Source organism: Mustela nigripes, chromosome 12 (genome assembly GCF_022355385.1).
Source record: "Mustela nigripes isolate SB6536 chromosome 12, MUSNIG.SB6536, whole genome shotgun sequence".
NCBI classification, from domain to species: domain Eukaryota; kingdom Metazoa; phylum Chordata; class Mammalia; order Carnivora; family Mustelidae; genus Mustela; species Mustela nigripes.
In genome coordinates, this window is record NC_081568.1 from 85,726,480 (window position 1) to 85,744,121 (window position 17,642).

Below are 17,642 nucleotides of genomic sequence, written 5' to 3' on the forward strand. Positions count from 1 at the left end.
ATTATGTGATAGTCAATGTAGTATTCCTCAAAAAAAAAAAAAGAATATCAGTCTTTAATTTATAAACTGTAGTAAAACCAAGATTCCAGGATAAAAGATTTTGCTAGATTTGTTTCCATTTTATGAATGGGTAAATTTAATGATAAGATAGGAAAAAAAGGGACTTGGCCTCTGACTCTGACCCTTTAACATCTACCTCTTCCATAAACACCTTAGAACTGCCTAGGGATTCATTGTAATTCATGTGATCAATGGATTTTAATTCACCTGAAGAGTCTACTTAATATTGATTCAACTCTAGAGTAAGCCATGGAATCAGAAGCTGGACATTTTACCCAATAAATTGAGTAAAAATTTCAGTTTGGAATCCTTCCCCCTTTTTTCCCCTTCTGGTGGTCCCTCTGACCCTCTCATTCCCCTGGTCTCTGGAGACTCTGTTCACGCAGATTTATTTTATTTTATTTTTTTTTAATCAACCAGTGCTTTCAGCCCCTCAAGAGCCAGCTTCACAGTGCATATCCTCTCAGATTTGGCCAAAGCAGAACAATGTGACTAACAAGAGAAGAACAAGAAGAAAGCAGTCAGGCTTTTCTGTAGCCCCAATTTATTGAGCCATTAATGGCTTTGGTGTCACCTAGTCTTCCAAAAACAACAGGGCACTAATTAGCTTGGCTTGGTCAGTTAGCAGCCCTCAATAAAAAGCAATAAAATGAAAAGACAAAAATAAAATAGGTTTACAAGAAACATACCTTCAAACATTTTATTATCATTTAAAATGAAAAGGTTTAGACTTTTAATTACATAATTAATAGCCCAAAAAGCTACTTGTCTGGACAGAAGGCATACCAACTTCAAGCACCAGAGCAAGAGTGCCTAGGAGCAACTTGGGCACAGGAAGGAGCAAATTATAAATTCATTTATGGACAGAAACAATGTCTAAAAGCCTCTGATCTCCCTCCTGAATTTTCTTCCAGAGAGGAGTAAGTATTCTGCTGTCCCCAAAGGAGCCGCAAGGACTGGCAGCCTAGGAACTTCACAAGGCAATTAGCAAATTATCTTTTTTAACTTCAGTAAAACAGAACTTAAATTTTGGACTTGGTGCCCACTTCACAAACACCCTTGTTATGTTTTCAGTAAATAAATATAATTTCAGTACGTGTGTATTTATGTGTATACACACACACACACACACACATATATATATATATATTTATTTATTTATTTATTTATATTTATATATATAGTACACATACAAATCCATGAACCAACCACAAAGCCAAACATAAATGTCACTTCAGGTTAGCATCAGTGTTAATATCAGTTTATTTATTCAGTTTTTTCCCAAGGTCATCTTGACTTGCAATGTTACAATGTAGAACTGAATAAGTCTTAGATGTTTGAAGCTAGGAGTGAGACAGTTGGGTCTTCTCAAAACCACTGTCTAGTTCATCTCCAAATCCATATCTTCATGAGCAAAAAATAATGTTACCATTGTTACTGAGAATGGTCATGGTCCTGGTGACATTATTCCTCTCCATGGTCACATTTGAACAGGTACTTCTACTACAGTATCTTGAGTGAGGTCTGTGATGAGACCCTAATTCCAAGCTAAAGGTAAAAGAAAGAAAACCAAGAAATGAGGGAGCCAAAGTTAAGAGAACAAGACCATGTAAGATGTGAGCCCTTAAGGGGAGTGGCCAACAGTCCAAACCACAGTGTGCAAAGGGGCAAGGTAATTTAAGCTCAGTGCAGAGCAGCAGAGATGCTGAGTGGATGCAACACTCGGAGACCCCAGACAGACAAGTCTCAACACAGGATTCTAGGATATCTTAGCTCAGTGTGGAACCTTGCCCAAGAAAAAAGTCTCTATAAAGAATTGAGGATGGGGGTGCCTGGGTGGCTCAGTGGTTTAAGCCTTTGCCTTCAGCTCAGGTCATGATCTCAGGGTCCTGGGATCAAGTCCCGCATCAGGCTCTCTGCTCAGCGGGGAGCCTGCTTCCCTCTCTGTCTCTCTCTCTGCCTGCCTCTCCGTCTACTTGTGATTTCTCTCTGTCAAATAAATAAATAAAATCTTTAAAAAAAACAAAAAAGAGTTGAGGATGTGTAGACTGCAGCTAAGTAAGCAGGCTACACGTCAACCCTAATTCTCAAAAGACAAAAAGAAAGGAATGAGAAGGCCAAAGCTCATGTAACAATGCCTACGCTCATGGCCATAGTGAGGGCACGGAAAGTCAGAGTAAGGCAAGAAGAATCACAGTGGTTAATACCTTCAAAGCCTTGACCAAGACTGCCTCAGAACTGGAATGTGTTGGTAGAAGTTTCCTGATATTGTAACAGAGCTGAGGGGAACTGAGGGAAATCTGTAAATGAAAGGCAGTAATGGGAAAAAATGTATTGAAATAACTATAATATCGTTCTTAAAATCTGACATCTACCCTAGCCTAAGGATAGGTGGATAACTGCTTTTAAACCTTTCATGTTTCCTAAAAGTGAGCATTTGTGTGGAAACCAATACTCTGAATTCCCCAGTACATTTCTGCTACAATAGACAAAGAACATGACTCCTCAGAGCACAGGCCTGGGTACATCTCCTTAGATATCGAGATGATTAGAGGCAAGGGCAACTGTCTTCCAGGTTCTCCGTGGAGCCACCCTCCAAAGCCAGAAGAGAATAATTAAGACCAGGAATCTTTTTTTTTTTTTTTTATTCGACAGAGAACACAAGTAGGCAGAGAGGCAGGCAGAGAGAGAGAGGAAGGGGAAGCAGGCTCCTTGCCGAGCAGAGAGCCTGACGCGGGGCTCAATCCCAGGACCCTGGGATCATGACCTGAGCCAAAGGCAGAGGCTTTAACCCACAGAGCCACCCAGGCACCCCAAGACTAAGAATCTTAACAAGCTATCATCTTGATACTATAAGTGAATCCAGTGGTTGCATCTGCTCCTGGCCAGGAGTTTCCTAACCAGCTTCTGGATAAATGCTTAATTAACATTATTTTTACTCTGTCTAGATCTGTGGTTAAAAGGTTAGTCATGTTCTGTTTTACAACATGAGGAGAATTTGGTCCCTTGGAAACAGAGTGGCTAACACAGACCATAGGCCAGTGGTTTTCAACTCAGGCAGCACATAGAATCATCTGGAAACGTTTTTTTAAAAAACGGCAGTGTCAGGGCTCCACCCCTAGATATTCTGACTTAATTTATCTGGGATAGACAATATGCCACAATGTTTTAAAAACTCATAGGTGATCCTTCTGAATAGCTAGGTTAAAAGCAGTTCTTCTCAAACTCTAATGGATCCCACAGGATCTTATAAAATAAGCAGATCTTGATTCTGTAGGTCTGAGGTGGAGCTTCATGATGCCCAAGCTGTCTGCAGGTCACACAATGCGACATTAAAAAATGGGGGAGAAAATGTCAGGAAAGAGGGTCCACAATCATGTTCTCCCAGGAGTGTCTTCTGACCAAGACAGAACACAATCCCACACCCAAGCCTGTGGTTCTGCCCTAATTATGAAGTTGAGCAGATGTTCCCAGAGCTCAGAGATGACCTTCTGAGTTATGAAAATAAGGAGTTGTCCAAATATCTAGTAAGGCCTCAAATTAATCTGGAAAACACTAATGGGAATCCAAGAGTGAGCACGTAAGAGTCAAAACAGTGAACTTTAAAAAAAAAAAATGAATCTGCCTTTGTTTCACTTTGGCTCTGTGTTTGTGGGGAAACTCCATAAGAAGAAGCTTGTGTGGCCCTAGTTTAGTCAGATGGTGGGCAGGGACTATAAGGGAAGAGGAAAGACACCAAAGAAGAGGGCTCTGTTTACATAGAGTGGCTTACTAGAACCCACTACACAGTTCGCTAAATTCCACAGACCTAAAACTTGGTCAATGGGAGATTGGACCCGGTGAGGTCCTCCTGCACTGACTGCCACTTTCCTCTTCTATCTTCAGTTTCCTGACATCCTGCTTTTCTCATCTCCCTTTCTTGATCAGAAAAGTCTACCAGGATGAACTCCAAACTCTGTGTGACCTCTAGATCTGTATAATTCCTCAGCCTTATCTGCCAGGACATTTTGTTTTCTGTCCTCCCAAACTCAGGGGTCACCTCTTCATCAGGGCTATCAGCATGACATTTCCCCACCTGGAACAGTCTCCCTTGCACATTTCCATTACTGAATTTCTCCCACTCTTCTCAAGGCCCAGCTTCAACCCAATAATCCTCATCAACGACTCCCTCATCCTCCAGCCACCACACCTTCCTGGGTACTTCTAGAGCTTTCCCTTTTCCCAAATTTTACTTGTTCTGCTGCTCCCCCCCACCCCGTCATCTTTTCATAAGAATAGTATATCGTTCTAACTACATCATAAACTCCTGGCTGGCAGTATTGTACCTATATTTTCTTGTACCTCCTATGCTGAATACGGTTCTATGCAAATGAAAGATGCTGCAGTAAGATTCATCACACGTTTACCAGAAAACTCACTCAGCTGAAACAGAGATTCCCATGGGCAAGATTCTCAGGAGCTTCCACTCACAGACAAGACTTCCCACAACTAACAAAAGTGTCAGTTGTCTCAATGCCTCAGAACCCTTTCTACTCCTGCTATGTTAGCCATTACGTGGCAACAAACCATCCCTGTTCTGGATTTGCTCAAAGCCCTATGCTTTATACTTTAAGAGTCCTCATTCCCAGCCAACCCTTGTGCTAGGGTGTGCATCCACTTCCATACCCTAATCTTCAGGTCTGCCCAATTTTCAGTCTTCTTAAGGAAGTGAAGTCAAAATTCCTTTCAGGATCAGGCCCTCAGTCTGTTCCTCTGAAGAGAAAAACAATAGGGTGTGGTCAGGAGAAAAGCAGAGACCCAGCCAAACAAATGTCTCCTGGAAAAACTATTCATATAGCTAGAATAAACAGGTATGGCCATTCCACTAGCTTTAAATAGAACTGTGCCAATGCAAGGCTGCAGACAAATATGGAGGAATGCTATCCAATACCAACCATACTGGAACCACTAAACTTTCTATGCGGGGGGGGGGGGGGAGCCTATCTAAAAAAATAAATAAAAACAATAAAAATTGTAGATGTGATCATTAGAATGCTCCAGGAGAATATTCTGAAAGTAGACCTCACCTAGGGGTCTTAGGAATATCCCAGTGTACTGGCAGCCCTTGACAAAAAAAAGCAAAAGAAAAATGAGATTCATTTGCTGCACATTTTGGATTCTCCCCCAGGCCTTAGCACACAAAGGTCCTGTTTCTTTCTCCCCCAGGATACACAGCCAAAAATGCTAGTCTCAGTTGCACATAGTTTTGGTTTAGCTAGGTTCTGTGTTGGTCTCAGGCACTATAGGATACTCTGAATCCCGCCCCCCCCCGCCCCCACTGCCCTCAGGCTCCTCTTTTGTTTTGGTTATACTTCTCTCAGGTCTCTGTCCTCCGCATTTCAGACAAGTAAGAGAGTTGGGTTCAATCAAGGTTGAGAAGAAGACTTTGCAATTAAACTGCTAATTAAGGAAGTACCAACCTGAAGAAGCTAATTTGCACTGATCTGTTTAAAATATCTAGCAGCAGATCAGGCATGAATTGAGGTACAGTCCTTTTAAGCGTCAGCCAACTGGCCTTCTTTCAGAGCAGCAGCTATCAATAATTCCATGCTGAGGACCATCTGATAGGAAATCAACCACAGGCCCCTGGAATGCCAGCATTCCCCACTGCTCTGTTTTCCCAGTTGTCAGATCTGTTTATAAATTGTCCATTTATAGCAAATTCAGCACCTGCTATGAACACCTCATCCTGCCAAGTATGGGACTGCATCTCAGAAAGAGCCACTATAGATTTTTTCAGTTCCTTTTAACCTTTCCCAACCCAAGTTTGAATATTTGCCTAGGAATTCTGAGGGGGAATATATTCTATATGGGAAGATCTAGTCTATTAAAAGTTAGCATTTTGCTCCATTAAAAAAAAAAAAAAAGCAACTCATCATTCTCTTGGGAAATATAATGCTCTCTTTCTGAACAAGTCTGACACTGGGACACATTTAAAATAACCCCTAAAATATTCAGCAGGGTAAAAATGCTCTGGGGAAAAGTTAAGGGAGGCTTTCTTTTTAACTCTATTATATAGCTTTTTAGCTCATTGTCAAAACCTCCACTTACCAGACAATGCTGTCTGCTGTTCAAAACCATTATGTAAAACATATTTAAAGACACCTTCCCATTGCTGAAAACCCAATATATATGCCCTAGATTTGGGCTTTTTTCTTGCCAATTATCCATCTGCAAAGTGCCTAGAATTAATTCTCAAAGTTCCATCCCTCCCCCAATCCCAAGATGCTTCTGTTCATTTTGGTCTTCGCAAAAAAATAGAAAATAGTATACATATAATATTTGTAGTGTGGGTTCATGGTTTCTAGAGATGAAGTTCAAACCAGATGCAATGGTGGACAGAAATGTGTGTATAACCCTCAGAAATGTGAGGTGACCCCTTGATCCTTCAGTTTATACCTTCCCTCAAAAATCCTTCTCAAGTATAAGACTGTTACTTTTTTTTAAGCCACAAAGGGAGACTCTAATTAAGAGCACGTGGCAGAGGCAGCTGGTCTGATGGGTGGCATTTCTGTTCCCCAGTTCTGCATTCAGACAAAGGGGATAGCCCCATATTTTCATGGGAGGACATGAGCACTTAACATTTCTTTTTTAACAATGTTATGGTATCTCGATACAAAAGATAACTTTTGCAAGGTAATTATTATTAGTAGGCCAACAAAGTTAGACAGTCATGAGATCAGGTAAAACAGAAAGAACTCAAGAAAAAGAATTAGAGGGCATGAAATTAAATACCTGTAAAATTAAAAATGCTTGCTCTAGGTAATGGTTTTCCTTTACAGAGACCAAGGTCTTCAGTATTCTAGTCCAGCATAGCTGTATCTTTTTGTTGCAGTTTATATATATTAAGCTAATCTTAGATTATACACACATAAATTCTTTCCTTCCAAAATGGAATTGTGCTTAATCTGTTACATGTTACTCCAATGCAAATCATCTTTGCTTACTTTTTGGTCATTTGATGACCATCTGTTTTACCAACCTGGATTCTTTCACTCATCACAGAAGTCAGGCCCCATTACTTGAGATGATCTCTGAGATGCCCCTGCTGGAGAAAGGAATGTGCAAATTAGAGGACTACAAATCAGTTTGAAAACTCAATGACTCCTTCCCATAAATCTGTGTCCTTAATATTAAAAATCATTTGGAGGTGCTGAAAAGAGAACTGATAGCTAACAGAACACAGCAGTCCTACCCTCTTCTAGGCATGGATTAGCAGTTGAGAGGGACTATGCAGATCTAAATCCATATTCTGCTACCAAAAATAGAAAAGAGGAAACCTTTGAAGCAAAGAAGCCCTAAGAATAACTGTCAGTAAGGAGCTAGAGCTCCATGGGCAGGAAGCAATGCTCAAGTGGCCGTTTTGTGCTGCTCCCCCCCCCCCCCCCCCAGTGGCTTTCACATTTATCCTGTTAGAAAGATAGCTTTCAAAGACTTCCCTTTAACACAGACACATAGGCCTTCACAACCCGCCTTTCTACAGCAGCTCAGGGATCTGGCGCTACACATCACTTCAACACAGCCCTTGGGTTTGGTGCGATTTCTCCCCACGGATCATTTCAATCTGTTTAAGGCTGAACAGTGAACTCTTCATAGACCGCATTACACAGAGAGCCTCAGTAGGAAATGGTTGGCCAAGCAAACATTTGTTTCCTGTTTTGCTTTTTATAATTTTACATTCCAACTCAACCTAGCTTTCATCCTTTTTATTCTTTTTATAGTCACAAAAATCAATGCACCAAACCAGTGAAGTTTATTTATCTCATGTGCTTTGGATGACACTATAAAACCATACACTTGAATCTATCTTATAAAACATATTTGAGTTAGAAGAGGTTTTTGGGAACAAGACAGTGAGAGCGCTTTAAAATGGCCTGTGGGACAGCTGGAGAGGCACAGAGGCTGAGAAGGTTACTAGAAGGAGATCTGGCCAGTACACGATGATGGGCAGTTTAAAGACCAAGGAATGGAAAATAGGGTAGGAAGGAGAACAGAGAGAAGTAAGACATTGAGGAAGATGACAGAGCCTGTTGTATCTTATGCAGATTAGGAAAAGCAACCCTTTTGAGCACACATAAACTGATGTGAAGGTGCATGGCTGGATTTCAGCCCTCACTCTTCCTTCCCTTTGGACAGGTGCCTTTCTGCAAGGTACAGACTGCACTATACCACATCTGGGGGAAACTGTGGGCAGGAGACTGAAAGATACAAATGGGGATCTTTAGACAAACTGATCAAAAAAAAAAATCACGGATGCTTCTGGTAGCATACAGGAAATCCTGTTTCTGTTTTTGTTTTTTTAAGATTTTTTATTTATTTATTTGACAGAGAGAGAGAGATCACAAGTAGGCAGAGAGGCAGGCAGAGAGAGAGAGATAGGAGGAAGCAGGCTCCCTGCTGAGCAGAGAGCCTGATGCGGGGCTCGATCCCAGGACCCTGAGATCATGACCTGAGCCGAAGGCAGCGGCTTAACCCACTGAGCCACCCAGGTGCCCGGAAATCCTGTTTTGAATCAAACAATTTTGCTGGTGAGTAGGGGTAGAGGAGGATGGTTGGCAAAATTGATTTCTGCAAACTAACTGTATCAAAACATTTCAGTAGAATGTTTTATCTTTTGTTATGTTTCATACAGTGCATGTATTATTCATTTTAAGAGAGGTTTGCATTCATCACATCTAATGAATATCTTCCATGATTAATACAATTCATATTTATTTGTCAAGATCTAGGCAAATAGAAAAATTCTAGCACAAATTGCTATAACTTGTTAAAGATGAGCACGGTTCACAGGTTGAAATTTTGGGATGCTTAACTGCCTTTATCTCAAAGGTCTTGAATGTCTTATTGAAACAACTGGTTAGGCTTCAGCCAAAATAAAAACATAATTACCCCCACCACTCAGACAGACTGCTTTTTCAAGGGCCTGGCCTCAATCTGTACTATATAATCCTTTATTAATCTGCTTCAGTTAGGTCCATGAGTTGCATCATAGCAAAACTGAAATGGGCAAAAATCAGAGAACCAAAGAAGAAACAGTAAATATAACATTACATACCTAATATTAAAACACAATCAGTATATACCAGATGGGCCACTCTTGCTCTTGCTCAGGACCCGAGCATTCAATGACTATAAGAGAAACCATTAATATTTATAACAATTTACAGGTTTTATAGTGCCTCAACAACTATAACATGCACCATCTCACAGAATCCTCAAAAAAGTCCTTAGCAGTGGGGCACCTGGGTGTCTCAGGTAGTTAAGCAAGAAGTCTACTTGTCCCTCTCCCTCTGCTCTCACTTTCCCCCCTACCACTTGTACTCTCCCATGCTCACTCTCGATCTCTAAAATGATTAAATAAAATCTTTAAAAAAAAAAGGCCATTGAAGTAAGTATGGTTTCATCATCAACTTTTGGAGATGAGAAAATTGGGAATTCAGACAAGCTGAGACCAACACAATAGTAAGTGACAGAACCAAGACTCAATCCCAGGCCTTCTGGCTCAAAGCAATGATCCTACCAGTATACTGGTTCTTTGGTTCAAATGGAAACATCTCGTGATAGCTTGTTGCATCACGGACAAGCCTACCTATTTCTAAGATGACATTAGTTAGCCTGAGTAGTGATGGGATCAGCAGTAATTTATTCTAATAATCTCAATGACTTACTTTTAAATATCTATTTTACTTGCTAAAGATTTCTTTTTCATGCACTCCCTCTGCCAAATGCATTTTTGGAGAAGTCAGAATGTTAACTGATTTCAGTTAATAACAGCCTCTGAGTTATCTACTTCTTTAACACCCTATCTCTCTCCGTTCTAATGCAGATTCCTGATTAAAAATGCAAAACTATTTTTTTTAAAAATAAAAAACTACATTTAAAAATTAAGGATACATTTGTACTTACAATTGCATGTGTCTTGAAACCAATGTGCTTAGCTTCTGAGTATCAGAGTCTCAAGCTGACTAACAAGTGACAAAATCATTTGGGAGGTTTTAAGGACAAGGCTGGCAGTGATCTGTTAGAAGAATTGCTTCCGAAAAGATTCAACCACGTGACCAAGTGATGACACCAGATGGTCAAACTCATCCATCCTCATGTTTTTACAATAAATACAGCATCCTTTAGAATAAATCTATTGGAAATGACATATATAATCTAACCAATTAACTACTGATAGTTCAAAAAAAATAGTCCCTTACAACTTATATCCACTTTAGTCCTAAAAGTTTAGGTTACATTGTTAAAAGTTATCATTTCCCAACCTACTCTCTAACAATAGAAATTCTACTTCTCGTTTTCTACTGTAAAAAATTCTTGCACATGGGAGATGTACAAAAATGTTTGTGGCAACGCTGTTTGACATTTTTCAAAAGGTAAGAAACAATTTAACCACCCTTATTGGAGAAATGATTTAGATATTTATAGTTAATGTAAATAAAGCAGAATTATATACAACAAATAAAAGGAATGAATTGTATGTACACATCAAGATGGATAAATCTCAAAATATATTGTGAAGTTGAAAAGCAAACTGGAAAAGTTTATCTTTAGTATACTAGTTATCTAAGTCCATTTGGACTTCTATAACAGACTGGGTAACTTATAAACAACAGAAATTTCTCACAGTTATGAAAGCTGGAAAATCCAACATCATGATGTCAGCATGATCAGGTTCTGGTAAAGGAACTCTTTCTGGTACAGACTGCAAATTTCTTGCTATGTTCTCACAGGTAGAAGGGACAAGAGTCTCTGGAGTCTTTTAATCTCATTCATGAGCGCCCTCATGACCTAACTACCCCCTAAAAGCCCCACTTCCTAATATTATCAATAGGGGGTTAGAATTTCAACATATGAATGCGGGAAGGGACACATATATTCTAACCATGGCACCAGTATTTAAGCAAAAACTTAACATACAAAAGAAGCTATAAATGGGTACATACAAACATATAATAAATGTATGAAAACATTCATGGAAATTACACATATCAACTTCACAAATGGTTGCGTCTACAGATGGAAAGAGAAGAGATGGAGAAGAGAGCTTTGCTCTACCTGTAATTCGTTAAACCTTTAGATAGATTTACATTTTTCTTACAATAATCAAAATAGTATGGTACTCACATAACAATAAGCAAATAGACTAGTAGAGTAGTACAGGGAGCCCAGAAACAAACCTTTGCATATATGGTCAAATGATTTTTGACAAGAGTGTCAGCACCATTCAAAAGGGGGAAAGACAGTCTTCAGAAAATGCTGCAGGGAAAACTGGACATTCACAGGCAAAAGAATGATACTGGACTCATACCTTATACCATATATTAAAATTAGTTCAAAATAGATCAAAGACATAAACATAAAAACTAAAACCATAAAACTCTCAGAAGAAAATAGAAGGAAAAGCTTTATAGCATTGGATTTGGTAATGATTTCTTGAATATGACTCTAATTACAGAGGCAACAGAATAAAAAATAAATTAGACTTTAAAATTTAAAAATTTATGTATCAAACAACACTGCTGACAGAAAGAAAAGGAAACCCACAGAATGGGAGAAAATATTTATAAATCATGTATCTGGTAAGGGATCAATATCCAAAATATATAAAGAATTCCTACAACTCAACAAAAAACCAACCCAACTTAAAAATGGGCAAAGGACTTGAATACATAATTTTCCAAAGAAGATATACAAATGAGCAACAATCACATTAAAAAATGTTTAACATCGCTAACCATTAAAGAAATGGAAATCAAAACCACAATAAGATACCACTAACATCCACTGGGATAATTATTACATAAAAGAAACAAACAAAAATATGTGTTGGTAAGTATGTGGAGAAACTGGAACCCCTGGGCAATGCTGTTGGGAATACTGAATGGTACAGCCGCTGTAGAAGACAATATGGTGGTTCCCGAAAAAATTCATCAAAAAAAATTCTGATCCAGCAATTCCACTTGTATGCATATACTTAAAAATAGTCAAAGGAGGGATTTAAATAGATATTTGTAGACCAACATTCATAGCATTATTCACAATAGCTAAAAGACCAAAACAACCCAATGTCTGTTGACAAACAAATGGATAAACAAAATGTAATGCAATGGAATATATTCAGCCTTAAAAAGGAATGAAATTCTGATGCATGTTACAATATGGATGACTCTTGAAAACATTATGCTAAATGAAATAAGCCAGAAACAAAACAATAAATATTGTATTATTCCACTTATATAAACTACCTAGAAGAGCCAAATCATAAAGAGAGTAGAATATTGGTAAACAAGGCCCAGGGGAAGGGGGAGTTAGGAGTTATTATTTAATGGATAGACAAACTCAGTTTGGAATGATGAAAAAGCTCTGGAGATGAATAGTGTGTACAATAATGTGAAGGTACTTAATGTCGCTGAACTCTACACTCAAAAAATGGTTAAAATGCTAATTTTTATGTTATATATCTTACATCTTCATAAAAATTTTCCTTCAGGAGGGAGAAAAAGGTGAATCAAATATGGCAAAATGCCAAATTTACTATTTCTTTAAACCCAGTGGTAGGTTTACAAATAGTCCATTAGTTTCTATACTTTATGTGCACCCGAAATGTCTCAGCTTAATTTTTGTTAATTTATTGTAGGTTTTGAAGAGAAGTTTTAATAAAATTATTCTGACCCTCAACTGTAAAGTAGAACAATGAGACTCTGGGACAGGTACTGAAGGCTGAAGACCACCCCTCAAATTATTTGATCAGTTTCTGGGCTACAGAACAGCATTTCTCAAATATAAAGTGCATACAAATTACCTAGAGATCCTACCACAATGCAGATTCTGATTCAGCTGGTCTAGAGAGGCCTGAGAGTTTCCTTCCTTACTGGTTCCCAGGTGATGCCCAGGCTGCCAGGCCATAGACACACTTTGATAACAAGGATCTAATGAATGATAGTACTTGTCACATATTACCTCCTTTCATCTGAACTTTTCTTAATTATGTACTTCTTGTTGACAAAGGGCTAAAGCCAGTCTTAAGTACATTTCAATGTAAAATTCATCATCTTATACTTTATTTGATAAAGGCTACCATAAATCAAAATAACAATTAAAACCTAAACATCACTGAAAATATTTCAGAAAGACTACATCTCTTTCAAAAATCCTAAATTAGAAACTTTGACTCAGCTATCGAAATATATAATAAATGCATAGTTTAGGATATATTAATCTCTCTTCCCCAACTTGTGAAATAGGAATTTCTACAGTACAAATTTCCACTGATGGCAAGTTACTTCACTTAATTATACAGTCCTTAAATAGTCTCTTTTTACTTTGTAAATTCCAGTATAATTCTAGGTTGGGAGCTAATAATTTTACCTACTATAAAACGACTAATTAATTGCCTAAAATTTAAAAAGCCTCTAGGACAAAATTTCTTGCCAGAATGGTTTAGAATCTGGTCGTCTGGTGGACCCCAAGGTGTCAATCTAGTTAAATGAATTAAAGCTTCAGAAAATATAGTGTTTCCAGAATCGCCACAAGTAAGATCCACCCCAGTGCCAAAAACAAAGAAAGCCTCTATATTCCCCAGTTAACCAACAGATGATCAAATTCCTCCTTAAAATCAAATAGTATGGTTCTCTAAATAAGTATAGTTGATTAAGAATAAGCAGACTTCAGGCCTAATGACCCCAGCTACTGAGTTTGTTTTTAAATAATGTAAGGCTACAGTATTTGCAGCATTCACTGTCTTTCATCAGCCTATCATTTCAGAGGCAAGAATTGTCTTTAGTCCAAACTGAAAATTTTGACACATTTACCAGGTTAATTTTTCTTTGGAATCTGCTAACAAAGTAATAGTTACAATAATAATTATATATATATAGAAAGAGAGAGAGAGAGAGATCCCACTCATTTTTACAGTGCCCTAATTTTGTGCCAAGGCCTATTCTATTTGATTTGTTTACATGGATTATCTACTTGAATCGTTTTAACAACCCTGTAAAACACATATTATAATCTCTAACTCACAGTTAAGAAAACAGACTCAGAAAATTAAGTAACAGGTCCAAAGTCACAAAGTAAGTGGCACTTTCTAACTCAGGAATACTATTCCTAACCATGATGCTCACTTGTAAACTTTAATTGCTGGTGCTACTTCCCATAATGAATGTTGTCATGTAAGTCCGCTCCAAACTGCTTAATAGAACTACAGTAAAAATTGGAAGGAACTCCTTTTCTTGATATCAAGTATCCTCCTCTAAGTCTTTATTCAATATCATTTGGAGTAATCAATAGAAGCCTATGGGTCTATGGCTAATACTGCCAAGAAAAAAAAAATCATTATATTTGGCAGAAAGGCTGCAATATCTAAGTGGAAGATCACTAATGCCTCTATTGAATCACTCAGTTCAGTTTGCACACTTAGAGTAGTGAGCAACAGAAGTAAAATCTAGGGGCCTGCTGAGGTTTCTTTTTGAAGGATGGCTAGTCGTAATGCAAGCCCAAAAATAAAAAGCTGGGTTTGGGAAAATATCAGCACATTTTCATTTCCAAAGTAACTTGAATTTCTTCCCAAATGACTTATTTCCCTTCATAAAACTAGGATCTTAGGTTCTGGGCTTGATATTTCATCAGCAAGTTGAGAAAAGATCTGTATACATACAAAATATTAATAGCCCCAAAGGAAGTCACATAGATTCAAGAATCATCTATTTACTGTGTCTGCGTCAGAAAGCTCACACTCTGGGTGAGTCAGAGGAAGAAAGGGCCAAAGGATACTGACACTATCAAGTCTGAAAACAGAAAGCCCAATCTATTTCAATCTCATTTGTAGACTTAAATCACAACTTTTACCGACAATTCACTATTTCAAAAAAACATTTCTCAATAAAATGTAATTCAAGGGCAATTTGCTTCCCAGAGGCCAAATGGCCATCTTATCCTTCCAGACGAGCATAGCACATTTTCCTCAGAACCTGAAGGCAATAAAGATATATTTAATTGAGAGAGGAAATCAAAAGACCACAAGGCCTCCTCAAGATACAGAACGAGTGATGGTCCTTTTAAAACTAGCAATTGCAAATTAAACACTAGGAAAGAATAAAAAAGAAAAGCACTTAGGTCATCAATCAAAGTGATTAATTATAAAGGACCTAAAGTACATTTCTCTTAACTCTTCTTTCACCTCACAAACATAGGGAGAAAATGGCAAAGCTAAAGATTGCATCATGAATGGGGTCAGAACTACAGGCTGGCCGGTAAGTATGAAACATACTTTATGCATAAACACACACACACACACACACACAGATTAAATTCCCTTGATTACTTCTTTCCCATTATGCTAAAGGCATAGGTTTACTTAGTTAAAAGCAGAGTCACAAATCACTTGAGGCCACTCATCTGAGATGTACGTGCAGAGATTTACCTAAATACCTGGTTAATGCACATGTTCCTTGCGGTTTTGCCCAGAGCACTGGACTATGTACTACTGAAGAGAAACAATACAAAAAGAGAAATAACATGATATATCATAATACAAAAATTATCTATTATATATACTTGCCATATTTCCAAACTTAAGGACTGCCCTATAGAGTTCAACCAATTATTCTATCTAACAGACCAGTGCTTGTGAAATATTTCAGGCTTGGGAACTTTTCACACTGCTAAAAAACTAATGAGGTCCTCAAATAACTTGTTTTTATACAGGTTATATAGGCCAATATTTACTGTATTGGAAACTAAAAAAAAAAAAAAGAGAGAGAGAGAAAATTTTAAAATATTTATTCATTTAAAAAAATCAATTGTAAGTTAATATATTTTAACTAACAGTACATTTTTCAAAACAAACAAAAATTAGTGAGAAGAGTGGCAATGTTTAAATGTTTGTCCATCATTTTAATGTCTGGCTTAATAAACAACTGAGTTCTTTTATATTCAATCTGTTCTGATACATTGTTTTGTTAAAATATATGAAAAAGATACACACTCTGGGGCACCTGGGTGGCTCAGTCATTAAGCATTTGCCTTCAGCTCAGGTCATGATCCCAGGGTTCTGGGACTGAGTCCCACATCAGGCTTCTTGCTCACAGGGGAGCCTGCTTTCCCTCTGCTTGCCTCTCCCCCACATCTTGTGTGTGTGTGTGTGTGTGTGTGTGTGTGTGTACATGCTCTCTCACTCTCTCTCTCTCACTCTCTCTCTAAGAAATGAAAAAAATAAAATCTTTCTTAAAAAAATAAATATATAATTTTTAAAAATCAGTTGCCATGTAGAATCTAAAACAAAACCCCATCAACAAATGTTTCATGCTGTTGGAGTGTCTGGATAGTATAATTGGTTAAGCATCTTACTCTTGGTTTTGGCTCAGATAGTGATCTCTGGGTCATGAAATCAAGCCCCACAATGGGCTCCATGGTCAGCGCAGAGTCTGCTCGGGATTCTTTCTCCCTTTCCCCCAACAAGAACACACTCTTTCCCTCCCTCTCTTTCTCTCTCAAATAAATAAATCTTAAAAAAATTTTTTTCATACAGTTATACTAAAATCCATTAGTCTTATGCATTTTAATGGCTCTTTTACCCATGTTATAATGTAAAACTATGCATTGTCATTTGGAAAGTGTTAGTTCACTGGAGTTACAAAAATCTTCTAAATGTTGACACAATTCTTCACACAAAAGCAGATGTTGTCATTTATTGATTATAATCACACTGGCATGTAATATTCATTAATGTAACACTGATCTCATTAAAAAATCTTTAAACATTGTGCAGCTATCAAGCTCACAGTGACAGACACAAGTTTTCAGGATTTCTTTCTTGTTGGAAATCTCGGGTTTTAACACCGGGAAAAATACTGCCAGCCAGTTGTTCTTCTGAAAGTGGCAGTCGATCTTTGTTCATTTTAAAGAAAATGTGTGCCAAATACCCAAATTTAAATATCCATGGTTTGCCATTCCTTCAAGTAAAGATGGTGTTCCAAATTCAAAAAATTGTATAATTTCTTTTTTTCAATATGACATACTTCAATTTACAACAGAAGTACTTCATGAAGAAAACTTCCATTTCATCATAAAAATATTTTAAAAATTATGTCAACAGTGTGGTGATAAAAAAATAAATATAATTACAACTAGTCCAATTTGGTGCTGCTGCCTCTATTTCTGTTGAGTGACTAGCAGCTTTACCAACTATTGTTTTTGTGCCATCTGTGCAATCGTCAACTCAGATAAAAAGTAAGCTCTTGCTGTTATAAACATTGTTTTGAACTTGCTGACCCCCTGAAGAAGTCTCAGAGACCCCAATAGTGGGTTACAATTTGAAAACTAGTGGAGTACACTATAGCTCACATAAAAACTCATCATGTGTGAACTGCGTTCTTTAGGAGAAACAACATGTGTTGGAGAGGATGTGGAGAAAGGGGAACCCTCTAACACTGTTGGTGGGAATGCAAGTTGGTTCAGCCTCTTTGGAGAACAGTGTGGAGATTCCTCAAGAAATTAAAAATAGAACTTCCCTATGACCCTGCCATTGCACTCCTGGGTAT

The 17,642-nt window shown here is 37.8% G+C and overlaps 2 long non-coding RNA genes across 2 annotated transcripts in view; one reads left to right on the forward strand and one right to left on the reverse strand.

Annotated features, from left to right (window-relative positions):
• Positions 1-1,331: 1,331 nt before the first annotated feature.
• Positions 1,332-17,642, reverse strand: part of LOC132028652 (uncharacterized) — a 58,670-nt gene continuing 42,359 nt past the window's right edge. Inside the window, exons 2-4 of the long non-coding RNA XR_009407492.1 lie at positions 7,082-7,147; positions 4,726-4,812; positions 1,332-1,608 (exon numbers count right to left, since the gene is read on the reverse strand). This is a non-coding gene — a long non-coding RNA (uncharacterized LOC132028652). The remainder of the gene's footprint in view (positions 1,609-4,725; positions 4,813-7,081; positions 7,148-17,642) is intronic.
• On the forward strand, positions 8,539-17,618 carry LOC132027917 (uncharacterized). Its single transcript, XR_009407248.1, has 3 exons — positions 8,539-8,627; positions 15,294-15,353; positions 17,481-17,618. It is a non-coding gene; the product is annotated as an uncharacterized LOC132027917 (long non-coding RNA).